General features: G+C 53.8%; 1 long non-coding RNA gene across 1 annotated transcript; it reads left to right on the plus strand.

The window, feature by feature from the left end:
- Positions 1–17948: 17948 nt before the first annotated feature.
- Positions 17949–25881, plus strand: LOC147348874 (uncharacterized). Its single transcript, XR_015150248.1, has 3 exons — positions 17949–18922; positions 24738–24839; positions 25339–25881. It is a non-coding gene; the product is annotated as an uncharacterized LOC147348874 (long non-coding RNA).
- Positions 25882–26230: the final 349 nt, after the last annotated feature.

The raw sequence follows: 26230 nt of genomic DNA on the forward strand, positions 1-26230 counted from the left end.
TGTGTGTGCTGTGTGTTTGTGGTATAAGTATGTGTGTGGTGTAAGTGTGTGTGTTGTGTGTGTGTGTGGTATGAGTGTTTGTGGTGTGAGTGTGTGGTGTGAGCGTGTGGTGTGAGCCTGTGTGCTGGGGCTCACAGTGAGCGTCTCAGGTTGTGCCACCTGACCTGAGGCCCCCGCCCTCCGCGCACGGGTGTGTGGGAAGGATCATGGCGTCCGGCACCAGATGGACGGCGTCCTGGTCTGGGCTCCCTGTTCACTGCCGAGCAGCCTCAATCAGGTGACCAACGAGGTCCCGCCATGAGGCTCCCCAGGCAGCCCCTCTGCCCACACTCGCTGCCTGGAGGCCACGCAGGCTCCCAGCGGGGCTGGAAGGAGGTGGCCAGGGGACAGATGCCGGCAGATCCTGGTTTCTGGCCCCTGAGCCCTTCGGAGACGTGTCCCTGGGCTGGGCCCAGGTAGCTGCTTTCAGCCTCTGGAGCTGCAGGAGCCGTGGTCTGGGAGTCAGACCAGGAGAGGGCCCTGAGGTTGGAAGAGTCAAGGAATCCTGCCTGGAGGAGGAGGCCTGTAAGTCACAGCTCAGTGGCATCTGAGAGGGAGAGCCTCCACTGGGGACCTGCATCCTTCCCCTGGGTGGTCCCGATGCCCAGGACAGGAAGGCACCACCCCCAGGGCCGGGCACACAGACCACGGGCCCCCACCCTGCCTCACACATGCCCTAGGGTTTGCTTTTTGTTTGTTTGATGAATTTCTCTGATGTTCTAGAAGGAAATTAATTTCACTTATTCCTCCAAGCGGTCATTAGAAAAGCTTTTAATGAACACAGTAAAACCCAACTAATTATCGCAATGGCATTTCACTCTAAATAAAATTGACAGGAACCACGAATATGACGCGTATAATTCTCCTTAGTTTATTAAAACCCATTTATCACATTTTATCCTAGAGGAAACTGATCATATTAGTCTGTGATAATTTAACTAATATTTCCTCACGGCATCTAATATTTAAGGGGAGTTTACTGATATTGAAGTCATATGCACTGTAAGGAACTGACTTTGCATCATAATCACTTTTCTTGGTGAGGAATGAGTTAGGACGATTCTGTCTGTGCCTTCCTGATGGGACCGGCGCGCGTGTAAAAGCAGGGAAAGTCCCGTCCCAGGGTTGGTGGACGCCGCGTGGCGTCATCTTCCCTCCTGGAACTCGGGCTGGGGCCTTGCTGCTGGAGACGACCCTCCCTCACCCCCGAAGCGGTCCCCAGGCTTCAGAAATCCAGCATTTCCAGCCATTCCCTGAATGACCAGGTTGAACCCAAACTCAACAGACACACCCAAGTGTGGAAAAAAGCATTGGCTTATCATTAACTCGAAAGCCACTTTCCTCCCCAAAGCAGACTTGAATCTTCACGTCTTGCCCCGGGAGTGTTCTTCCTGAACGCAGATTGCTGAGGATGTAGGATATGGGGTCCACTTTCTCCACCACCATGAGCAGCTCCCCGACTCTCACACCCACGGGGATACCCGCCGAGCCCCAGACTGCCCTGCCCTGCTCACCCTCCCTGGGGGACCACGCTTGCGGGCAGGGTGGGCGGCCCCTGCTGGTGCTACCCCTGTCCCGGAGGCCTGAAGCCATGGGTCTGGTTCTGACCCCACGTGCGGGCTGCTGGGGGATCTGTTCACGGAGCTTCTCGGGGGCTAGGTGGCCGGGTGTCCTGTCTCCTGACGCTGCCCTCTGAGCGCCGGGCTCAGGGGTCTGGGTACAGGATCAGGGTGGTCACAGCCCCTCTGTCCTGCAGGCTCGCCCCAGGGTGTCCCACCTTCCGCAGTCCAGATCGGGGCACGCGGGCGCTGACATCCATGCGGCAGTGAGGTGCTGGCCCCGCTCGAGGCCCGGGAGGCATCCAGGTGGGCACCGAGTGTGGACCTGCATCCCCCTGGGGCACCGCCTCTGTGCCTCCAGCCCTGGCCCAGGCGCCCGATAGCGGGCTCTCCGGCCCCATCGGGGCCCCCGAGACCCCCACACCCTTCCCGACCCCTCAGGGCTCCATTCCTCTCTGGCCCCCAGCCCCCCAGCCCTGGGTTCCTTCACTGCCCTGTACCGCCCCCCTTCCTGTGGCCCCTGACCCTTGCTCACAGCCACGGGGAGGACCCACCACGGACGACCCCACCTTCCAGGCCCCCAAGAACGTTCATGCTGGGTTGGTGGCGTCTCCAGAGTCATGTGGGCCTGACCCCAAGGACCCCAGACCCTGCTTAGCAATCCCACCTGTTAAGGGCCTGTGGCCCACCATCCGCCAAGCCTCCTCCCTTCTGTCCCCAACCCCCAATCTCGCCGAGCCCTGTCTCCAATGCCAGAAAGATGGGGGACAGGCCCCTGAGACCCCCCACACCCCCTTCTCTCCCCGCCCCAGGCCCGGGGAGTTCTCACGGCTCCCGTCTTCACAAAGGCACAGGCGTGGACTTCGCTGGTGACCCAGAGGTTACGACCCCATCTCCTAACGCGGGGCTCCATCCCTGGTGGGTGGACTAAGGTCCACACGCCAGGCAGTGTGGCCAAAAATCCAAAAGCATATTGTCACAAGAGCTATCATCAGTAATACTAGGTGCCAGAAGACAGCAAAATAAAGAGAGAAAAAAAAAAAGTTAGAGGAAGATGTCAACCAGCCCAGCCCACCGAGCCAGCCCTCCCCAGCTCCCCGCACCCACCCTGCTGGCTCCCTTTCTCCAAGGTTCCTGCTGAGTCTGGGGCTCGTCTCTTGAGCTGCCGCACCCTTCTCGAGACCCAGGTCTTCTCCTGACCACCCCCACAGTGCCTCTCCCTCCTGGGTCACCCAGCAGCTCCCCCCGGCCGGCTCACGCCCCAAGATCATCCTGGCTATCCCCTCCGCTTCCCGGACGTCTCCCTGCCCAGGGCTCCAGGGGTGTCTGTCCCCTGACACCTCAAGCCCCACTCCTTTTTCTCACGTGTCCTTTATTTCTCGCATGTCTTTCTTTTTTCAGCTCCAGGCCCGTGCGCGGAGCTGCCTGTGCTAATTTCCTTTCATCGTCACAGGCGTTTGTTTGAATTGCACGAGTCACACAGGGACGCGTGTCTGGGGACCGTGTGTGCACGTGGCCGAGACCTGAGCACAAAGCCGGCTCCCTCCCCTCCGCCTGGGCGGCCGGGAGGCGCCTGGACGCGCTGTCTGCGGGCGCGTGCGCGTGTACATACCAGATAGCACACACACTTGCGTCTGGCGATCTCGCCGTTGTACAAATGGAATCATGCATATTTCATGGCTCGTCTGCGACTCCTTTTTTATATCTAACACAACGTCCTGGGGAGGTTTCGAGCTGGCACTCACAGCCTGACCTTGTTTTATTTTCTGTTTATATTTTGACTTCTTAGTCCTGCGGATGATGTGCTGTGTAACACACTCGCCTCTGCTGATGAAGAACTGAAGACTTCTTTTTCCTTCTATTCTAATTATTTTCTTCTACCCCAGCACTCCCTGCCCATGACTCTTCACCGTCCTGTGTGTCCCTGTCTCCGGGAGCAGAGATCTCAGAGGGCGAGCTTGACTGTGGGGAGAGGGGGACACGTGGATGTTTTTGATGGATATTCCAAATTGCTTTCTGAAAAGACTATAAAAAAATCATGCACAGGAGAGGGGCTGTTTTTCTTACAGTTTTGTCGTCGTTAGAAAGTATTAATCCTTTATCTTTCCCCCAATTTTATGGGTAAAAAATAATACCTCATTTCCTTCTGGGCTCTGATTACCAGTGAAATCGAGCATTATTTATCTTTGTGTGTGTCCTTACAGCTATGTCTTTAATCTGCAGACTTTACCTGTGTTCATGACTTAGGAATGTACTTGTATTTTGTGCCCCCGGGCAGCCTGTTCCGGACACATCCATGGCCCCCGCCCTGCCCCAGGTGGGATGCACGTTGGACAGCGCACGGGCCTGTCCTGGACACTCTGTGCCTCGTCTGCGAGTCCAGTGCTCACTGCGCTTTTTCAGATTTGGCTTTGCTACGCCTGGGCGTTTTCTTTTCTGCAGGTGCAGCATGGTAGGCATCACCAACTCAGTGGACATGAGTTTGGACAAGCTCCGTCCGAGAGCTGGTGGTGACAGGGGAGCCTGGCGTGCTGCAGTCCATGGGGTCGCGGGAGTCAGACACGACTGAGCGACTGAACTGAACCAAAGCGCAGCAGAGGTCCCGCTGTGCGAGCGTGGGTCAGGATTCTCCCGTGAGAAGAGCTCTCCCCCACTTGCTCAGATTTTCTGTCGTGTCTGTGGTCAAGTTTATCTTCTCCTCGAATAGGTTAGTCTGCATTTCTCTTAGCTCTTTTCCCCCAAGATGTTTTCCAGTGTTTCTGGCTGTTGGCAAATGAGGACGAATGCTTCTTTTAAGCGGTTATTCCTGGTGTACGCAGTGAAGCTATGGCTTTTCGGATGTTGGTCTTGCCTCTGTCTTACTAAACTCTCCTTATTATTATTTGCTGTTGTTGTTTTTCTTCCCCGGATGACACTGTTACCAAGTCACAGATTGCGCCTCTTCCTTTCTGGACCTCATGGCTCTCAGAAAGCACGCTGTTCCGGTTGGGCCTGCCCGTGGAGCACAAGTGTGAGGCTGACAGCCTCAGCTCGCCCCAGATTTTACCCGGAGCCTTTGCTGCTTCACCGAGCATGAGATCTCCCCTGTTTCCACCGCGAGAAGGATTCCCATCCTGAATGGAGGCGGGATCTTAACAAACACTCTGTCTGTGTTCATTCTGCTTTCCTTAATTCCAACGAGTCACATTCGTAGATTTCAAATGTTAAATGTCCTGGAGGCGACAGAAGGAACTTCCTGCAGTTTCCAGACCCTGGAGCCAGTCCTGGGTTCCTGAGCGTGTTCCAGAGGCTTCAGCTCCTGCAGACAGACAGACAGACAGAGAGCTCCAGGAGGCATGCAAGGGAGGAGCACTGGGCTGTTGGGGCATATCATTCCCACTTACACAGTTACACTTTTTAATCGCATGCACACACTCGCAACAGTCGTTGCTGTGTTTTAAAGTTTACATCAACAGGAAAAGAGTGAGAAATTCTTGCAACTTGCCTGTTCCGCTCGCATCAAGTTTCTGAAATACATTCATGTCGATGGATGTAACCCTAGTGCGGGAGGCCCTGTGCTGCTTCTGACTGCGGTAGGACATCCCATGGTGGGAATAAGACTGGACAGACGGGTCCCTCCCCACTAAGGAAGTCTCCGAGCCTTTCTGGTTTTCCACGCGCACAGACAGCCATCCCACCAGGGGTGTCTGCAGGGGCCTGCGAGCGGAGGCTCTCCGCTGGGGCTAGCATTTCAGACTTGTGGGGTGTGCCTCTTCGGCTTTCCGTGAAGCCCTACGTGGGATACTTTAACTGTGCCTGGCACACTCTAAGTGCTAACCACCATCATCATTATCAAGTATTGACAAATTGCTGTCCGAAGCTTCTACACCAATTTACACTCCCGCCAGCGATGGCTGGAGCTCCCGTTTCCACGAATTCGTGGCAACACTCAGTGGTGTCAGACTTACTAATTTTTTACACTCTAATGTTGAAAAATGGCATCTCGTTGTTTTAATTTGTGTTTCTCAGTGTTAGCAGTGAAGTTGGGCGTCTTTTCACATATTTATTGCACTTTGTTTTCTCTGATATTTATAGTTTCCTATCATCTGCTCATTTTTCTATTGGGTCGTTTGCCTTTTTCTTATTGATTTTCAGGAATTATTTATGTATCTGGCTAGTGATACTTTATTGGTTGTGTTGGTTGCAAATATATCCTCCCAGACTGAGGCCTGTATTTCTTGCCTTATTGATGGTATCTTTTGCTGAACAGAATTTTAAATTTTAATGTGCCCGATTCACCGAACGTCCCCTCATGCCTTGTGAGACTGGTGAGAGAGCTGCACTTCCACGGCGGTTTTGCGTTTTCACACGCAGGTTCCGACCCACCCGACGTGAAGCCCCTTTTTTCTGTCGTGCTGGGAGCGTGGCTGTGGCCCACTCTTCCCCGGTGGAGGAAGAAGTCTCTGCTATCCCAGGCCAGGTTCACGCACGCACTGGGCCTGGTCCCAACTGCTTCTCCAGTTTCATTGTTTCACTCGTCCATCCCTGAAGCACGTAGCTTTACCACCTGAGTCTAGTCTGAGGAAGGCCTCTGACCTGTGTCTTCAGGTGTGTCCATCCCTGAAGCACGTAGCTTTACAGCCTGAGTCTACTCTGAGGAAAGCCTCTGACCTGTGTCTTCAGGTGTGTCCATCCCTGAAGCACGTAGCTTTACAACCTGAGTCTAGTCTGAGGAAGGCCTCTGACCTGTGTCTTCAGGTGTGTCTTGGCTATTTTTACTCTTTGCTCTTATATGTTGATTGTGTAAGTCAACTTGAGAAACTCTTATTGGATATATATTGGAAATCCAGGGAATTTTCATCATCTTTGAATCTTCTTGTTTACGAATACGGTTCATCTCTCGTTTTTAGGTCTTTCATGACTTCAGTAAAGTCCAATCAGCAAAGTTCCTACAAGAAAGCTTGCACACGTTATTTTGCACACATACTCCTAGAAATCTTTTGTTTGGGGACTATTAATGGCGTCTTATGATATTAGTTTACCTACAAAAAACAAAGACCGTGGCATCCAGTCCCATCACTTCATGGCAAATAGATGGGGAAACAACGGAAACACTGACAGACTTTATTTTCTTGGGCTCCAAAATCACTGCAGATGGTGAATGCAGCCATGAAATTAAAAGACGCTTGCTCCTTGGAAGAAAAGTTATGACCAACCTAGACAGCATATTAAAAAGCAGAGACATTACTTTACCGACAAAGGTCCATCTAGTCAAAGCTGTAGTTTTTCCAGTAGTCATGTATGGATGTGAGAGTTGGACCATAAAGAAAGCTGAGAACTGACACTCTGGAACTGTGCTGCCATTGAAGATTCTTGAGAGTCCCTTGGACAGCAAGGAGATCAAACCAGTCAATCCTTAAGGAAATCAACCCTGGATATTCATTGGAAGGACTGATGCTAAAGCTCCAGTACTCTGGCCACCTGATGCAAAGAGCTGAGTCATTGGAAAATACCCTGATGCTGGGAAAGATTGAAGGTGGGAGGAGAAGGGGATGACAGAGGATGAGATGGTTGGATGGCATCACTGACTCAATGGACACGAGTTTGAGTCAGCTCCATGATTTGGTGATAGAGAGGGAAGCCTGGTGTGCTGCAGTCCATGGGGACGCAAAGAGTCAGACATGACTGAGCAACTGAACTGACTGGCTGAACCTTTGCAAGTAATTCTTATGTAATTGAATTTATATTCTGCAATTCATTGAATTCCCTGTTAACTTCCATAGTTGTCTACAGATCACCTTGAATTTTTTCTTTAAAAACAACCTGCAAATAATGACAGTTTCTGGCTTTTCCCCCTTTCTAGACTCGATATTGCTTTTTCTTGGACAATGTGCTTCTAAGCGCTCTACCATTGTGAGGCAGAAAAGTGGAACTGCTCTGAAAGGGCTGTTGCTGCTGCTGCTGCTAAGTTGCATCAGTCATGTCTGACTCTGTGCGACCCCATAGACGGCAGCCCACCAGGCTCCCCTGTCCCTGGGATTCTCCAGGCAAGAACACTGGAGTGGGTTGCCATTTCCTTCTCCAATGCATGAAAGTGAAAATTGAAAGCGAAGTCGCTCAGTCGTGTCCGACCCTCAGCGACCCCATGGACTGCAGCCCACCAGGCTCCTCCGTCCATGGGATTTTCCAGGCAAGAGTACTGGAGTGGGGTGCCTTTGCCTTCTCCGTCTGAAAGGGCAGTGGTGCTGAATTCCACCATCAGGATAACACGTGCTATGGGATCTGATCATTTCTAACACTAAAGGAAGTTCTCTCCAGTTCTTAGATTACTAGAAGGTTTTTGTCCCCCTCAAATCATGAATTAGTGTGTCTTCTCTAATATTTGGTTCAACAGTATTTTTTCTTTCCTTTAAAAAAATTGAGTTATAGTTGGTTTGCAATATTATATGTTAATATATTTTAGGTGTGCTGCTGGTGGTTTAGTCACTAAGTCATGTTTAATCCATTGCAACCCCATGAACTATAGGCTACCAGGCTCCTCTGTCCATGGGATTTCCCTGGCAAGAATACTGGAGTGGGTTGCCATTTCCTTCTCTGGGGGATCTTCCTGACCCAGGGATCGAACCTGCATCTTCTGCATTGCAGGCAGATTCTATACTGACTGAGCCACATAGGAAGCCCACATTTTAGGTGTACTACATAATAATTCATATTTGTAAAGGTTATACTCCATTTGTTCAGTTCAGTTCAATCGCTCAATCGTGTCCAACTGTTTGTGACCCCATGGGCTGCAGCATGCCAGGCTTCCCTCTCCATCACCAGCTCACAGAGCTTACTCAAACTCATGTCCATTGAGTCGGTGATGCCATCCAACCATCTCATCCTCTGTTATCCCCTTCTCCTTCTGCCTTCAATCTTTACCAGCATCAGGGTCTTTTCCAATCAGTCAGTTCTTCACATCAGGTGGCCAGATTATCGGAGCTTCAGCTTCAGCAATCAGTCCTTCCAATGAAAATTCAGGACTGATTTCCTTTAGGATGGACTGATTGGATCTCCTTGCAGTCCAAGGGACTCTCAAGAGTCTTCTCCAACACCGCAGTTCAAAACCATCAATTCTTCAGTGCTCAGCTTTCTTTATAGTCCAACTCTCACATCTATACATGACTACAGGAAAAACCATAGCTTTGACTTAGACAGACCTTTGTCTGCAAAGTCATGTCTCTGCTTTTTAGTATACTGTTTACATTGGTCATAGCTTTTCTTCCAAGAAGCAAGTGTCTTTCAATTTCTTAGCTGCAGTCACCATCTGCACTGATTTTGAAGCCCAAGAAAATAAAGACTATCACTGTTTCCATTGTTTCCCCATCTATTTGCCATGAAGTGATGGGACCAGATGCTATGATCTTAGTTTTCCGAATGTTGAGTTTTAAGCCAACTTTTTCATTCTCCTCTTTCACTTTCCTCAAGAAGCTCTTTAGTTCTTCACTTTCTGCCATAAGGGTGGTGTCATCTGCATATCTGAGGTCATTGATATTTCTCCCAGCAATCTTGATCCCAGCTTGTGCTTCTTCCAGCCCAGCGTTTCTCATGATGTACTCTGCATATAAGTTAAATAAGCAAGGTGACAATATACAGCCTTGACGGACTCCTTTCCATATTTGGAACCAGTCTGTTGTTCCATGTCCAGTTCTAACTGTTGCTTCCTGACCTGCATACAGTTTTCTCAGGAGGCTGGTTTTCCCATCTCTTTCAGAATTTTCCACAGTTTGTCGTGATCCAAACAGTCAATGGCTTTGGCGTAGTCAGTAAAGCAGAAGTAGATGTTTTTCTGGAACTCTCTTGCTTTTTTGATGATCTAACAGATGTTGACAATTTGAACTCTGGTTCCTCTGCCTTTTCTAAATCCAGCTTGAACATCTAGAAGTTCACTGTTTATGTACTGTTGAAACCTTGCTTGGGGAATTTTGAACATTACTTTGCTAGTATGCGAGATGAGTGCAATTGTGTGGTAGTTTGAACATTCTTTGGCATTGCCTTTCTTAGGGATTGGTCAATTTAGTTTGCATTTTCTGTGATTTTTTTATATAAAGGAGAGCATAGAATGCATTCTCATTTTCCCTCTTAGCAAAATTGTTTTTACGGCTCACTCACGCTGCTGCCAGCATCAACAGTTTCACTTCTTTTCATGGCTGAACAGTTCCTGTGTGCATGCGTGTACACAGTTCCTGTGTGCACTTACACTTGGAGAACATTTGGGTTGTCTCCCATTTGAAGCTCTTACAAACAAACTGTCCATGAACACTGGTGCACAAATCTTTATGTAAACATGAGCTTTGTTTCTCTGGGAGTGAAGCGGCTGACTCATACAGTAGGGTATTTGTTTCTTCAGTGAACCGTTAAACTGTTTTCCTCGTGACTGCACACTTCGCTTTCCCAACTGGAGTGCATGGCGGGTTCCAGCCGCCCACCGACACTTAGCAGGTCGGTCTTCTTCATTTCAGTTGTTCTTGTAGGCGCATCGTGGTACCTTCTGGCTTTCGTTTGCGTCTATTTGATGACTAATGGTGTCATTTTCATGATCTTCTTTGCCACCCATAGTTCTCCTGAAGCATCTGTCCCAATTTTTGTCACACTTTTCCCTGGGTGCTTGGTTTTCCTTTTGTAGAGATTTGAGAGCTTTTGTATATCCTGGACAGGCGTCCTGGACAGATGCGCAGGTTGCAAGTCTGGTCCCCCAGTCTGCCGCTGCCCTTCCGTTCTCTTAGGGATGTACTTCACAGAACGGAAGTTCTGGTTTTGATGCAGTGCCTTCTATCAATTTGTTCTTTTGTGGATTGTGCTCTGATGTCATGTCTAAAAAATCCTCTGTCTAATCCAAGTTACAAAGATCTCCTATTTTCTTCTAGAAGTTTTCTAATTTAAGGTCTATGATTAATTTTGAAAATTTTTTTTGTATATGTTGTAAGTTTGGGATCAAAGTTTTGTTTTGTCTTTTTTTTTTTAATCCAGTGTTACATTGAAAAGACCATTATTTCTGCATTGGATTGTTTTTGCAGTTTTGCCAAAAGTCAACTGACTGTGTGTATCTGGCTGTTTGGAGGGCCTTGTGTTCTGTCTTTACACCAGCACCACACTGTTCGATTAATGTAACTTTAAAATTAGTTTTAAAATCAGATAAAGTCCTCCAACCTTATTTTTTTTCCCAAGTTGTTTCAACTATTCTAGGCCCTTTTCATTTCCATGTGAATTTTAGTTTCCATTTGTCAATTTCTACAGGAAAAACCTACTGGAATTTTGATTGAGATTCCATTGGCCTATAGATCAACATGAAGAGAACTCACATTTAATAACTTTGAGTTTTCTTATCCATGAACACGGTATACATCTCCATTTAGCCTGACCTTGTTTAATTTCAACGTTTGTGGTTTTCGATGTAGAAGTCTCACATATCTTTTGTCAAATTTATGCCCAAGTATTCCATATTTGTTAGTGGTGTTTTACAGGTTATAGTTTTTAAAATGCCAAGTTCTGATTATTTTCTGTGAGTGTGTAAATACACTCACAGCAAGTAACTGTAAAGTGTTAGTCCCTCAGTGGTGTCTGACTTGCTGTGACCCCATGGACTGTGGCCCCGCAGGCTCCTCTGTGCACAGAATTCTCCGGGCAAGAATACTGGCGTGGGTTGCCATGTCCTTCTCCAGGGGGTCTTTCGGACCCAGGGACTGAACCCGGGTGTCCTGCATTGCAGGCAGAGTCTTTACCATCTGAGCCCCTAGGGAAGCCAATGTAGACATTCAGCTGGGTCTGTATGTTGACCTTGAACCCTGCCACTTTGCTAGCTCTTTATTAGTCTAGTAGCTTTTATTTTGTGGACCCCACAGAATAGTTTCTATAGAAAGTTTATTTCTTTCTAATCTGCATGTCTTTTTTTCTTGCCTTATTGTACTAGATACGAACTCCAGGGACTTCCCTGGCGGTCCAGCGGTTAAGAGTCCGCCTTCCAAAGCAGGGACTATGGATTCAAGCCCTGGGTGAGGAACCAAGACCCCACACGCTGCAGGGCAGCTAAGCCCACCACCACAACTACTGAGCCCACACACTGCAGCGGAAGACCCTGCGTGCCTCGAGGACGGCCCCACGTGCCTCCACCAAGACCTGATGCAGCAAAGAAATTAATTAACAACTTTTTATTAAAAAAAGGAAAGGAACTTCAGGGTTAGGGTTAGGGTTACCAAAAGTCTACAAGTAATAAATGCTGGAGAGGGTGTGGAGAAAAGGGAACCCTCTTACACTGTTGGTGGGAATGCAAACTAGTACAGCCACTCTGGAGAACAGTGTGGAGATTCCTTAAAAAACTGGAAATAGAACTGCCTTATGATCCAGCAATCCCACTGCTGGGCATACACACTGAGGAAACCAGAATTCAAAGAGACACGTGTACCCCAATGTTCATCGCAGCACTGTTTATAATAGCCAGGACATGGAAGCAACCTAGATGTCCATCAGCAGATGAATGGATAAGAAAGCTGTGGTACATATACACAATGGAGTATTACTCAGCCATTAAAAAGAATACATTTGAATCAGTTCTAATGAGGTGGATGAAACTGGAGCCTATTATACAGAGTGAAGTAAGCCAGAAAGAAAAACACCAATACAGTATACTAACGCATATATATGGAATTTAGAAAGATGGTAACGATAACCCTGTATATGAGACAGCAAAAGAGACACTGATGTATAGAACAGTCTTTTGGACTCTGAGGGAGACGGAGAGGGTGGGATGATTTGGGAGAATGGCATTGAAACATGTATAATATCATATATGAAACGAGTTGCCAGTCCAGGTTCGATGCACGATACTGGATGCTTGAGGCTGGTGCACTGGGATGACCCAGAGGGAGGGTATGGGGAGGGAGGAGGGAGGAGGGTTCAGGATGGGGAACACGTGTATGCCTGTGGCGGATTCATTTCGATATATGGCAGAACCAATACTATATTATAAAGTTTAAAAATAAAATAAAATTTAAAAAAAAAGCGACAAGAAAATCAAAGATGAGAACAGGTATCTTTATCTTGTTCTCAATCTTAGGAAGATATAAGTTTTGGGTAGGTGGCCTTTATCAGATGCAGAAATTTCATTTTATTCCTATTTTTTAAGAGTTTTACCATGAATTAATATTACATTTCATTAAGTGCTTCTTCTATTGAGATGATCATTGTTATTCAGTCACTAACTCTTGGCAACCTCGTGGACTGTAGCACATCAGGCTTCCCTGTCCTTCACTATGTCCTGGAGTTTGCTCAAATTCATGTCCATCGAGGTGAGCATACATGTTTTTCCTTTTTAGTACATTAACATGGTGGAATTTATTGATGGATTTTTGACATGAAGTCAACTTTGCCTTGCTGGGATAAACCTCAATTGTCACGATATAGCATCATGCTGCTAAGTCACTTCAGTCGTGTCCGACTCTGTGACCCCATAGACAGCAGCCCACCAGGCTCCCCCGTCCCTGGGATTCTCCAGGCAAGAACACTGGAGTGGGTTGCCATTTCCTTCTCCAATGCATGAGAGTGAAAACTGAAAGTGAAGTTGTTCAGTCGTATCCAACTCTTAGCGACCCCATGGACTGCAGCCTACCAGGCTCCTCTGTCCGTGGGATTTTCCAGGCAAGAGTATACTGGAGTGGGGTGCTATTGCCTTCTCTGATAACATCATAAATGTATGTATATATTCCTACCAAAACTCTGGTAGGAATTTCTGCATCCTTGTTTGTGAGAAATGTTGTTTGTTGGTATCTTTTTTTACGATGCCTATGATTAAATATCACAGTAAGACTGGCTTCATCGAATGATAATGGGGATGACCCCACCTCTTCTATTATCTGGAAGAGTTAGTAAAATTGGTGTTATTTCTTCTTTGTATACGAGTAGACTTCACCCTTGAAACTGTTTGGACCTGTAGCACTCCTTGTTCTAAGGGCTTTAGTTACAAACTCAATTTATCAGATACAGAACTGTTCACACTATCTTTCCTTAAGTTAATTTTGATAGTTTATATCTTTAAAGAAATTGTCAAATTTATTGGGGAAGAGTTTTTCATAATGTTCAATTTTTTCCTCATAATAACTGGAATATTAGGTGATGTTCACTCTCATTCCTGATATTGATCATCTTTCAGTTCAGTTCAGTTGCTCAGTCATGTCCAACTCTCTGTGACCCCATGAACCGCAGCACTCCAGGCCTCCCTGTCCATCACCAACTCCCGGAGTCCACCCAAACCCATGTCCATCGAGTCGGTGACGCCATCCAGACATTTCATCCTCTGTCATCCCCTTCTCCTCCTGCCCTCAATCTTTCCCAGCATCAGGGTCTTTTCAAAGGAGTCAGCTCCTCGCATCAGGTAGCCAAAGTATTGAAGTTTCAGCTTCAACATCAGTCCTTCCAATGAACACCCAGGACTGATCTCCTTTAGGATGGACTCGTTGGATCTCCTTGCAGTCCAAGGGACTCTCAAGAGTCTTCTCCAACACCACAGTTCAAAAGCATCAATTCTTCGGCGCTCAGCCTTCTTCACAGTCCAACTCTCACATCCATACATGACCACAGGAAAAACCATAGCCTTGACTAGACGGACCTTTGTTGGCCAAGTAATGTCTCCGCTTTTGAATATGCTATCTAGGTTGGTCATAACTTTCCTTCCAAGGAGTAAGCGTCTTTTAATTTCATGGCTGCAATCACCATCTGCAGTGACTTTGGAGCCCAGAAAAATAAAGTCAGCCATTGTTTCCACTGTTTCCCCATCTATTTGCCATGAAGTGATGGGACTGGATGCCATGATCTTAGTTTTCCGAATGTTGAGCTTTAAGCCAACTTTTTCACTCTCCTCTTTCACTTTCATCAAGAGGCTTTTTAGTTCCTCTTCACTTTCTGCCATAAGGGTGGTGTCATCTGCATATCTGAGGTTATTGATATTTCTCCCGGCAGTCTTGATTCCAGCTTGTGCTACAATCAGCCTGGCATTTTGCATGATGTAATCTGCATATAAGTTAAATAAGCAGGGTGACAATATATAGCCTTGACGGACTCCTTTCCAGATTTGGAACCGGATTTGGAACCAGTCTGTTGTTCCATGTCCAGTTCTAACTGTTGCTTCCTGCCCTGCATACAGTTTTCTCAGGAGGCTGGTTTTCCCATCTCTTTCAGAATTTTCCACAGTTTGTTGTGATCCACACAGTCAATGGCTTTGGCATAGTCAGTAAAGCAGAAGTAGATGTTTTTCTGGAACTCTCTTGCTTTTTCGATGATCCAGCGGATGTTGGCAATTTGATCCCTTGTTCTGCGTTTTCTAAAAGTAGCTTGAATATCTGGAAGTTCATGGTTCACGTATTGCTGAAGCCTGGCTTGGAGTATTTTAAGCATTACTTTACTAGTGTGCTGCTGCTGCTGCTGTTAAGTCACTTCAGTCATGTCCTAGCGTGTCCTAGCGTGAGATGAGTGCAATTGTGCAGTAGTTTGAGCATTCTTTGGCATTGCCTTTCTTTGGGATTGGAATGAAAACTGACCTTTTCCAGTTCTGTCTTGTTCAGTTGGGATTGAGGTTTATCAGTTTTGATCTTTTAAAACAATCAGTTTTACTTCTATTGGTTTTCTTTATATTTCCCCCCTTTTCTTTTACTGATTTTTACTCTTTATTTTCATTCTTGTGCTTACTTAGGGTTACTTTGTTTTTTTTTCCAGTTCTTAAGTTGGAAGCTTTGGTCATTGGCTTGCCATCCTTTCTTTTTGTGACAATGTGGGTTCTTAGTGCTGAAATTTCCTCTGCATTAGCTACATTCCATTGGTGTCGATACGCCAGGTTTTTATTTTCACTCAGTTCGAAAATCTTTCCAATTTCCATTTTGACATCTTCTTTGAATCATTGGTTATTTAGAAGTTTGTGCTGTTCAGTCAAATATTTGAGATTTTTCCAGATATCTTTAAGTTGTTGATTTTTAATTTACTTCTGTTTGGCCCCTAACACGACCCGCATCGTCTGAATTCCTTCCCATGCACTGTCACTTGTTTTACGATGTGAACTGCGGTTAACCTGGGTAAATGTTCTGTGTGCACTCTGAAAGTCGTGCATTCTGCTAGTGTTGGGTGAAGCAGTCTGTGAATACCCATAGTCGGGGCGGCTGAAGCACTCCTTGTGCAAGTTGTCTTTGCCTTCACTAATTTCCTGTACTCTCGTCACACGCAAGCCTGATCACTGCATTGTGAAGGCTCTGGGGGAGTCTGTGCAGAGCCCGGAGCCCGCCGTCCCCTCACGCATCTCTCCTAACCAAGCATTCCTCTCCCCTCAGATCCTCTGCTCAGCAAATTCCAGTCACCTCGTCCCCCCTGAATCCTCAGCTCTGAGAGCCCCGGGCTCTGGGCGAGGCCTGGGTGCGCCTCCCGGCAGTGAGCTGGGTGCCTCTCCTTTTGCTTCCTAGCTCTCAGAAACCATACTCTTCCTCTGCCTGTGTTTCAAATGCCTCAAAACTATTGTTTGATATTTCATCTTTTCTTAAGTTGTTTAAAATGGGAGGGTAAGTTCAGTCCTTGTTAACTGCATTATAGCTGGAACAGAAATGTGCATGACATTTACTTTGTATTGAAATGCTATATATTGGTTTTCAGTTTTAAAAATCAGCAAAGGACAAAGTACAGAAGATTTCTTTATAATTTCAGACTGAACTGGATATCGCAACCCTCAGCAATGTAAATGTGGGCGTATAGGTGGCAGATCCCGGGACCTGAGCCGACGTGGGACCTGCTGGGGAGTGCCATAGGGCATTTTAGTTTTTCATCCTACACAGGAGGAAATAATATTTTTCAGTTCAAAATTAATAAATCAGGAAATAGACTCCTGGGCTACTTGTTTACCATTTCCTTGGAGAACTAAAAAAACGATTAATTACCTAGGAAGAAGCTTCCATATTTGGGGGTTGACCCCTTAGGGTAGGGCTGACCTCCTTTATTCCAGGAGCACAGCACCTGTAGAATGGAGGGAGTGAAAGAGTGGGGGCCAGGTGGACAAGGTGGGTTTCAGGGAACACAAAGGAAGTGACCCCCTTCATCACCAGGGGCCTGCCGGTGCCGCTCCCGAGGCTGTCCTGTGCTGCCCGGCATCTCTTGCTTGCTCGCCTGACTGCTTCCTGCGGTGCCGGTGTCCCTCCCTTGTCCCTCGCAGTCTCAGGCCAGCCAGCCAGCACGGCGTCTTGGCGTTGGGCCTGTAGGGCTGGGAGACACTGTTGGGTCCAACTCTTTGGTTTTCCATCTGGAAACCCAGAGCCAAAAACTTGGCCAAAGTCACACACAGAGGAGTGGCAAAGCCCCCCAGAGATTCAAAAGTGCCCCCAGAGCTTTGCCCTAACTCCAGATGGAAGGACACTAACCCGCCAGAGAGATTAATGATGGGCAGGGCGGGCGCGGTCTGACGTCACTCTTGTCCTGGAGTGTGACTGTGTCCTAACAGGGGCCCCGTCCTTGCTCATGTGTAGAGTAAACCCGGGTCCTGCGGCATGATGGGAAATTCCAGCCAGTTACAGCATCAAGGCCAGAAAAGTGAAAAAGGTCCTCCAAAGGATTCCAAAGTCAGTTAAGTCCAAGTTACCTGGGGGAATTGAGGCACAAAGCACTCCTTTTGGGGTTTGTTGAGTAGACAGGAGTGAGGGCTAGGTGGATGGCTGGGTGGGTGGATGGATGGATGGATGGCTGGCTGGCTGGCTGGATGGATGAATGGCTAGATGGATGGATGGCTGGGTGGATGGATGGCTGGGTGGGTGGATGGCTGGGTGGGTGGATGGATGGATGGCTAGATGGATGGCTGGCTGGCTGGCTGGATGGCTGGGTGGGTGAAAGACGGACAGTTGGGTGTAGGTGGACAGATGAGTGGGTGGACAGACGGCTTGGAGGACTCCTCAGCTGTGGCTACTTGGGGTCCCCGTGGCCACACAGGGGCGGCAGGCCAGGCTGGGTCTGGACTTTTAAAGCCAGGGCACTGCCTACTTCCTGGGTTACTGTTGGTCTCTAGGCCACTGAGCAGGGAGGGGGGACCCCATCCCTGGAAGCAGCTCTGGAACCCTCCTGACATTGGAATGGGTATCAGAGGGGTCAGAGGGACAGAACCCTCCTGAGGACCTGGGGTTGGGGAGTGGTGGGGAGGGGGAGGGTCCCTGAGAAAGGTGTGTGACTCGCGAGAGGTTTAGACCCGCAGGAGCAGCAGGGCAGAGGCAGGGCCAGGAGCAGGGAGGGGACCCAGGGGCTGGACAGGAGGCGGAGCCCGCAGGGCCCCCGAGCCAGCAGCTGAGGACAGCCCGGATGAGCCAGGGCTGCCGGTGGACGCAGATTTCGTGGCGGTCGAGGGCTTCTGAGGGAGCGAGGTCAGACCCCACAGGCCATCTGAGGCCCTGCAGGATGCTGGTCCGCTCGCTCACTCCCTCCTCCCTCCGTCCGAACACTGTAAGGAGAGAGGCTGTTCCCTGTCCCTGCTGGGCATCCTGCTAGCCACACGAGGCTGCTTCACCCTGAGCAGAGCCTTAAAGGGCAAGACAGTTTCCCCATCGTCTCACCACCCTCCGCGTTCCGTGCCCCCTCCCCGGTGCCCAGAGCCCTGGCTGCTGGGATGAGATCCAACGCTGCCTCCTTTGATCCAGCGTGATCAGCAAGGCGGGATTATGACATTTAAGAGTCAAGACGGAAGCTCTCACCAGCCTGAGCCAAGCTCCTTTCCAGGTGACGTGGAGCCAAGGCCAGGCCGGAAGAGCTGCTGGGGTCTGTGTCCGCCCTGAGATGGAGCCTCGCCCTGCACGACCGCAGGGGACTGACATGGCTTCATCTCTGGGTCCAGCAGAAGAGAGACCAGATGGCCCAGTGAACAGGGCGGCAGAGCACAGCCCGGGAAGACCTCACGGCTGTACCCGAGAAGAGATGCTGGCCACGCCGGCTCCCAGGTCCCCTAGGTAGTCCGGAGCCCACCCAGGCCCCCTGCCCACTCCCTGAAGAACCCCAGGAGGTGTCTGAGGTGCCAAGCAGGAAAGGGTTAAGGAAACCCTGAACAAATCTGATTTACATGCAAAAGCAGCCCCATCCCTTCCTGACAACCCAAGGCTTGTGCAAACCAATCAATATTTTATGAAGACATTTCCTGGCTCCGTTGGGGGAGGCCGGGCCGCAGGCCTGGCTCTCTGCAGCGGGAAGAGGGGTTCTGCAGGCCGCCAGCCCCCTGAAGGAACCAGGCTCCTCTAGTGCTGGAGTGATTCTCTCTCTGTCCCTGCTCACCTCTCTGTCCATCGACCAGCCTGGCCGGCGCTCTACAGGTGAGAGGGGCACATGCCTACCTGCAGTACCTGTGGCAGGAATGAGGGAGGGAGGGAGGGAATGCTTTCTCAACTCCAAAACAGCGCGTGGTCCGAGTGATCCCGTGGTTCGTCCTGTGTGGACACCCGAGGTCAGGGCTCATGGGCTGCAGAGACCCAGACCAAAGACCAGAAGTCCGGGTGAGCTGGCCCATCGCTGGCCTGCCCTTTACCAGCCTCTCTGGGACGTGCCTGACCCACCACCACCCCTTGGTTCTTCCCCAGGCGCCACAGAGACCGGGGCCAAGCTGGCTCCTGCCCCTGCAGCCACTTGACCTGCTGGGACCCCCCAGCCCCACTGAAACTCTGGGACCAACCTTGTACCCCAGACCCTAGAAGTAAGGCGTCTGGAGCCCCCCCGCCCCATGCTTGGGGTGGGCATTCTCACACATCCCTTTAGCAACAGTGAGCTCACTCTGAACCAAGCCTCCCAGAGCTCACAGGAGTGCTGGGGTCAGAACAAAGTGCCCCCCACACCCAGGGGGGTTGCCGCAGCAGAGGGGAGCCAGGCTGGCGAGCCAGAAGGTTGTCACCTGGGGCAGCCAGGCCTCTTCATGCAGGGGCTTGAAGGTGGGGCGGTGGCTTGGAGCGGGAGGGACAGCCTTTGCGGAGGCCCTGAGACCTGAGAGGTTGGAGGGCTCTGAGCCAATCAGGAAGGACAGAGCAAATGGGGTGGGGAGTCAGGGTGGGGGAGACCGGGCGCAGGGCTGGGGAGCAAGGGTTTCAGCCTGAGAGGACCGCAGAGGCTGGGGGCCATCAGGCAAGGGTGAGCTGAGCTCAAGGGCTCTCAGCTCGAACCACACCCCTAGCCTGGCTGCTGCAGCCGGAAGGGGCCAGACCCCTGAGGACAGGGGCCAGGCCTGCTTGGGGGAAGCGATTCCCAGGGATCCGAGGGCAGGAGGTCCTGAGTGGGGGCTGGGGCTGAGCTCTGCCCCTGAGGACCCTTTGGGGATAGGTTGGAGACTGTCCCAGAGTGCGGTCAGGACACGCAGGTTCCCACCTGGGCTCCCCTCTAACATGCTGTGGGGTGGGGGGCGCTGGGGCCAGGCCTCAGCACCCCCCGGCTTTCAGCAGGGGGTCCCAGCAGGCATCTCACAGACGCTCCTGAGAGTGGGCGCTGACGCTGGGGTGGGAGGGTCCCCCGTCATCTGAGAGGCACCCCCAGCATCCCTGCTCTGAAGGCCGCAGAATGGCAGTGCTGGGCGGGGGCGGGGGTCCTGCTGGGGGCAACAGACAGGTGACAGCGTCAGGCTGGCCCCGGGGCCCCAGCTGACATCCTCTGCTGCAAAGCGCCCTGTGCAGACCCAGCAGACGGGGCGCCCGGAGCCGCTCACGACCCCTCACCCAGCCCATCAGCGCTGCTCCCATCATCACTTCTCCCATTGCTGCTCCCGTCGCTTCTCCATGCCAGGCGCTCCGCGGGCCCTGGCTGCAGGGCCCTCCTTCCGGTCCTTTCCCAGACCCCCCCCTCCCGGCCCCTGGCTGTCCTGTCCTCCCTAGAGGGGCGGGAGGGAGCCCCCTAGGGCAGGACAGGGCAGGCCCTCATCCATCAGCCTTTGCCCTCCTCCTCCGCTTCCGGAGCAGCACCAGCAGGGCTGATTCCGACCCCCAGGCCTCTGAGGCCTGGCTTACAGAGGAGGAAGCAGAGGTCCCGGGGGGCCTCCCTCCCCAAGCCGGGGGTCTGTGCTCATCTCCGCTCCCAGGACGTTCCCCAGCCTGGCCTGACCTCATCTCACGTGGCCCGTGTGCCGGGTGGGGGAGGGGGCTCCCGGGGTGGGTGGCAGCTCTCAGGGCGCTGGGCTCCCCGGGAGTCCCTGGAGATGCTGGAGAAGTTGGCCTGGAGGGTCGTGGAGGGGCCGTGGGTCCGGCCTCCCCAGGGCCTTGTGGGGCGGCCGCACATGGGGCTGGCAGACAGGGCTCGCTCCTGGGTTTCCGTGCGGGTGGGCGGGGGATGAGGAGGCGGGGAGGGGGCTCAGGGCTGTCCGCCTCAGCCAGACAGCGAGCGTCCGCAGGATCCACTTCGCGTCCGATAAAGCCTCCGCTCTCAGGGAAGGCCGAGAGCAGCAGGACGTTGGAGTTCCACCTCGAGGACACCCCCTCCGTCCGGCGCAGGGGTGCTCCGTCTGCCTGGGGCGGGGAGAGGCTGACCGGGTCCCGGGGGGCCGGCTGGGCGGCTGCAAATGGCCTCGCTTTTTCATGTGAAACAGGTTGTTCATAACGCGCTCTCTGTTCTGTGATTAAACACGTGGATTGAGGGGCCCCGGGCACTCAGGGCAGCAGGAGCCGTGGGGCCAGTCACGCACGGGGAGGGCCTTGGCCAGCGTCTCGGGCCCATGGCTGTTCTGCCCACTCCCCCCACCCCACCTTAGCCTGCCCGCCCCAGCCCACTTGCTCAGAGATGCTGCCAGCCCTGCCCATCCTCCAGCCCAAGTGGCTCGCCCTCTGCCAGGAAGCCCTCCTGGGCGCTCCATCCGCCAGGCGTCTGCACACTGCCCCAGAGCCTCGCTGGCCCAGGGTCTAGGGCGTCCCCCCCGACCCCCTAGAAGTCCGGCTGCCTCTCCCTCTGCGCTGGCCCCCAGTGTCCCTCCGCCGGATGGTGGGACGGGCCCTCCCGATGCAGCTGGAAAGAAAGCTGGGGGTCGGGCAGGGACTCACTGCTGGGATTCGGGCCCAGGTCCACCATGGTCTTGCGGGCCTTGTGGGCGGATCCGTTCCCAGCCCAGCGCCTCCATTCCCCATCTGTCCCTGAAGCTGGCGCATTCAGACAGCGGGGAGGTTAGTGCTGCAAACCTCCCACTTGCTGCTTGAAGGCCGGCCGCCCACTTCCCAGGTCTGGGAGTGAGTGTGCTCCAGCCGTGCAACAAGTAGCACAGTCCCGGAGGCCGCAAGTTCGAGGTCCAGATGGGTGGGGTGGCTTCATTCTCTTGGCTTCGTCCTTCCTGGGCTTGTAGAAGGACCCCACCCTCAATGTCCCTGAGTGAGTCCCTGCGTCAAAGCTCCCGTTTTAGAAGGCCCATCAGAGGGGATGTGGAGGCCCTCACTGCAGTCTGCCCCCATCTTAACACACTACATCTGCAAGAGCCCCTTCCCCAAATACGCTCACATTTGGAGGTGCTGGGCTTAGACCTCGAACGTCTGAATTTTAGGAGGCGTCTCATTTCAACCTGCAACACCCGGAACCACTGGCCCTTGTCGCTCGGCCCCTGAACCCGCTCCGTCCATCCCAGGCAGCCACGGGCACTTGGCACCTCCTGGCAAGCTGGGCAGGGCCCCCGCCTCCCGTGTGGAGGGACACGGCCCCGGGACCATGTGGTGCGTGGAGGGAGGGGCCGGGCTGACGGAGGCGGCCCCCGCCAGGCAGGCAGTGTCGTCAGGGGTCTCTCACACTCAGACAAGGTCCATGTGTCGGGAAGGAAGGACCCCCTCAACCCCACTCAGAGTCTCACGGGCCCCTCTGGCACAGGTGGGCAGGGAGACCCCTTCCTGGGCACTCGGACGCCCAGCTGTGGGAGCAGCTGCGGAAGGTGGGAGCCATGCCTCGTCCCGGCCTGACCACTGGGCTCTGTCCTCACTGCTTTCAGGCGTATCCGGGCCTCCCGGGCCCGGACCTGGGGTGGGTCGGGGAGGACATCAGGCAGCCTCGGACAGCGAAGTGTCCGGCTGGGGAGGTGGGCAGATGTGTGGAGAGCGGAAAGGGAACTCGGATGGTCAGCTCCGCCCCACCCCACGAGCCCCAGTCTCCACGGCGTGGCCCAAAGGAGAAGCCTCATCTCAGGGCTTACCTGGGGGCAGTAAGACCCCACGAGAGCCTCAGGGACCACGGCATCGCCCTCCGGAGCGGCCACTGTCCCAAGTACCCCTCTTCTCATCTCAGGCATGCTGGCTCAGGGCCTCCCTCCTTCCCTCCAGTGGTGGCAGGGCTGGGAGGGGGCTCCCGGGGGACAGAACCCAGCTGAGCAAGGGGTCCGGGGGCACAGTGCAGGCCGCCGGGACCCAGGGGCTCATCAGGACCCAGGGGCTCGTCAGGACCCCAGGAGCTCATGCCCTCTGCAGCCCAGGCCCACCCAGTACCCCCACCTCGCCCCCCCGCGCCCCATGATGAGATCACTGCGCCTCCCGCTTATTCCTCTGGCCATAGGCTGCTTCCTCGAAAGGACAGAAGGACACAAGGGCTGTCTGTCTGTCCATCCTCTGGTGAAAGGCGCTTGCACCGTCGAGGGCACAGCCCTACCCTGTCAGCCTGACCACCTGGCTTTCCAGGACCTGGAGTCTGGCCCCTGGCTGGGCACCCCCGACCCCCCCACCTACTCACCCAGGCCCTCTTGGGGGCACAGGGCAGGCAGGACAAGAGAAATGATGCGTTTTTATAAGAAGCAAGGCCTGTTTGGGTTGGAGAAGCCCCACCTGGGATGGGCCTGCCCTGCCCCTCACCCCGTCCCCTCACAGGGCCCGCGGGGCTCATCACCCCGGGGGCTTCCAGGTCACTGCTCCCCTGCCGAGGTCCCAGCTCCACGGTGGGTGCCGCTGGAGGTGGCACAGTCACCAGGCGTGTCTGGGGGCTGGGATGTCACCCTAAAGAAGTCTCAGTGCTGTCAGCCAAGAGGGAGGCCCCACCCAAGGGGACCCCTGCCGTCACCGCCCTTAGGAGGCTCAGGGCAGACTGAGTCGGGGTGGGCGAGAACTGAGGTCAGAGGCAAAGGGACATGGTGGGGCCAGGACTGTGCTGACGACCCAGGGGCCGCCCACCCGCAGGGGCGGCCACACCGGGGCGGGGGCGCTCTGTGGCCGGGCAAGTCGTTTTCTGACATCTGACCCCGGGTCCCTCCCTCCACAAGCAGATGGGCAGATGCTTGGTGTCCTAATTTGAGATTCTCTTTTGTTTGGGCCCAGACATCCTTCCACAGGCCCCGAATCTGGGTCATCAGAGCGGCGCTTTTTGCTGGAAGCCAGATGCTGAGCTCAGCCTTCCTGGGAGTCGGCGTCACTGTGGGCAGGCAGGCGGGGCTGGGCCGGGCCTGGGACCCCGGGCAGGCAGGATGTAGGTGCCAGGCTCCAGGCCCCGGTGGGAAGAGCCTTGTGGGGCCTGCCTGTGCAGAGCCGCCCTGCAGAGGCAGCTGCTGTAAACATGGCAGGGAGGGGTGCCCAGAGCTGCCCAGGGCCTGGGCGCGCCATCTGGGGCTGGGGCCCTTTGGGATGGGACGGGTCAGGGTGATGTTGCCCAACAGACAGGCAGGCGGGAGGACTGCCAGCCTCTGGGAGACCCTCCTGTGGCCCCCTCCAGTCCCCTACCCCCCAGGGCAGGGGTTCTGAGCAGCTGTGTCAGTCTCAGCGTCGTGGGCAAACCCAGCCCTCCCCAGGCCTGCCTCTCACTGTGGGTGAGGGGCTGGCCTTCAGTGCCCTTTGGCTCCAAGGAATCTTGGCTCTGTCCCGCGGCCAGTCTCTGGCCTCTTGGCTGCTGGGGGACCCCAAGCAGAACCTGCTCCCCTCCTCGGTGCCCCAAAGGGCTGGGGCCCACATGGCATCGAAGCCCGCCCAGCCCGGCACCATGGGGCGGACAGATGTTTGTCCCAGGCGGCATGGGACCCACCGTCCCTGGCTGCAGCTCCGACACCATGTGGCCCAAACACCTCCCACCGTTGCCCAGCTTGTCCCTCCTCAGGCCAGGGCCGGTCCTGGGACTGTCTCTGTGCCTGCATGTGCGGGACCCCCACCTAGGCGGAGCCCTCCCCCAGGATGGCCCAAGGGGGCCTCTGGCGACACCAGGGTGTCTTGGCAGGGAGCCCTGTCCACAGCTGATCCCATCAAGACTGTCTGCACCGTGAGGCCAGCTCTGCAGCCGTGCTGGGAGCCGCTGCATCCACAGTGCCCCCCGACCTAGGTGAGCCCCCTCTGGGCCCCTCCTGGGGGGAGAAAACTGACGGGAGGAGCCTGGGACCCCCGCCTGAGTGGGCCGCCCCCTCTGACCAAGAATACTCCTCCCCGCCCAGGGCTGCCCTGGGGCGCAGCAGGAGGGCAGTCTGCCATTTCAGGGCGGGCAGAGCTGTGGAAGCTTCATTCCCCATCCCCTGGGTCGGAAGCCTTGGGGCAACTCCACTGTCTCTCTGGAATTTCCCCAGAGGTGCTTGTAAAAGGTGATTCCTGTTCTCCTGCAGGTGTCTGGAGATCTCTGGAGCGCTGTGTGTGTTGGGGGGCACCCAGCCTGGCCCCTCCTCTGTGCAGCGGGCACAGGGGAAGCACGGCACCTGTGGTGGCGGGAGGCGCTGCTTGTGGTCCAGCGGGTGCCAGGGTGGGCAGGGCGGGCGTCTCAGCTCCCACCTCCATCTCTGGCTTTGCGAATCCACAAGGCAGATACAACCTACAACTCCCCACGTTCACAGGTGAGGAAGCAGAGGCCAGGAGAGTCACTCCAGGAAGGCTGTCAGCACTGGGGTCCTCCCACGGTCATCCGAGACCCGCTCCGTGTGCACCCGCGTCCCCACTACACACCTGACCTGAGCTCCCAGGGTGGGCCTTGTCCTCTGTCTGGCTGGGCTCCCTTGATGCATCTGGGAAGGGAGACCTGGGAAAACCGAGAAGGCTTCCTGGAGGAGGAGGGAGTGGGGGCTGGGCGTGAGGAAAGGCAGGGCTCAGCTCTCCCCTCCCCCGGCCCCCACCCTGAGAGCGCCCTCCTGAGCTCACGGCCTCCCGCTCGCACCCCCAGGCCCCGGTGTGCTGGGTCCAGGCTGTGCACCTCAACCCCATTTCCATGTTGGAGCCTGAGAGGCGAGGTCAAAGCCTGTCCTCAGATGTCAGGCAACAGCAGGCCGGGTCTGGCAAGGAGGGGCCGTGGGTTCAGTGGACGGGGGTCAGAGAGTGACCTGGGCAGGGAAGCTGCTGGGGACTGCAGGCCATCCGTGTAGGGTGGGCTGTGACCCAGCAGGTGAGGGGAGAGGCCTGGGTGGGCAGGCCAGGGGTGGGACGGGGACAGGCAGAGCGGGCTTCCTCACACAGGGAGGCCCCGTCCTCGCCTGGAGCCTGGGGGTCAGAGAAGGAGGAGGGGGGAGGAACAGGAGGGAGGAGGGGGGTGGAGGAGGGGGAGCGGGAGGAGGGGGAGAGGGAGAGGGAGGAGGAGGAGGGGGAGAGGGAGGAGGAGGAGGGGGAAACGGCGGGGGGGGCGAGGCCTTGCTGCTTTGATCCCAGCGGATGTGCCCTGTGAAATGCCCGGGCCCTGCCCTCCATGGACTGCTGCCTTCCTTTTAAGGCCGTTCATAAACGGACGCAATGAACATC

This window comes from Bos grunniens, chromosome 21 (genome assembly GCF_055505025.1).
Source record: "Bos grunniens cultivar Pamir isolate PY7600 chromosome 21, Bosgru_T2T1.0, whole genome shotgun sequence".
Taxonomy (NCBI): Eukaryota; Metazoa; Chordata; class Mammalia; order Artiodactyla; family Bovidae; genus Bos; species Bos grunniens.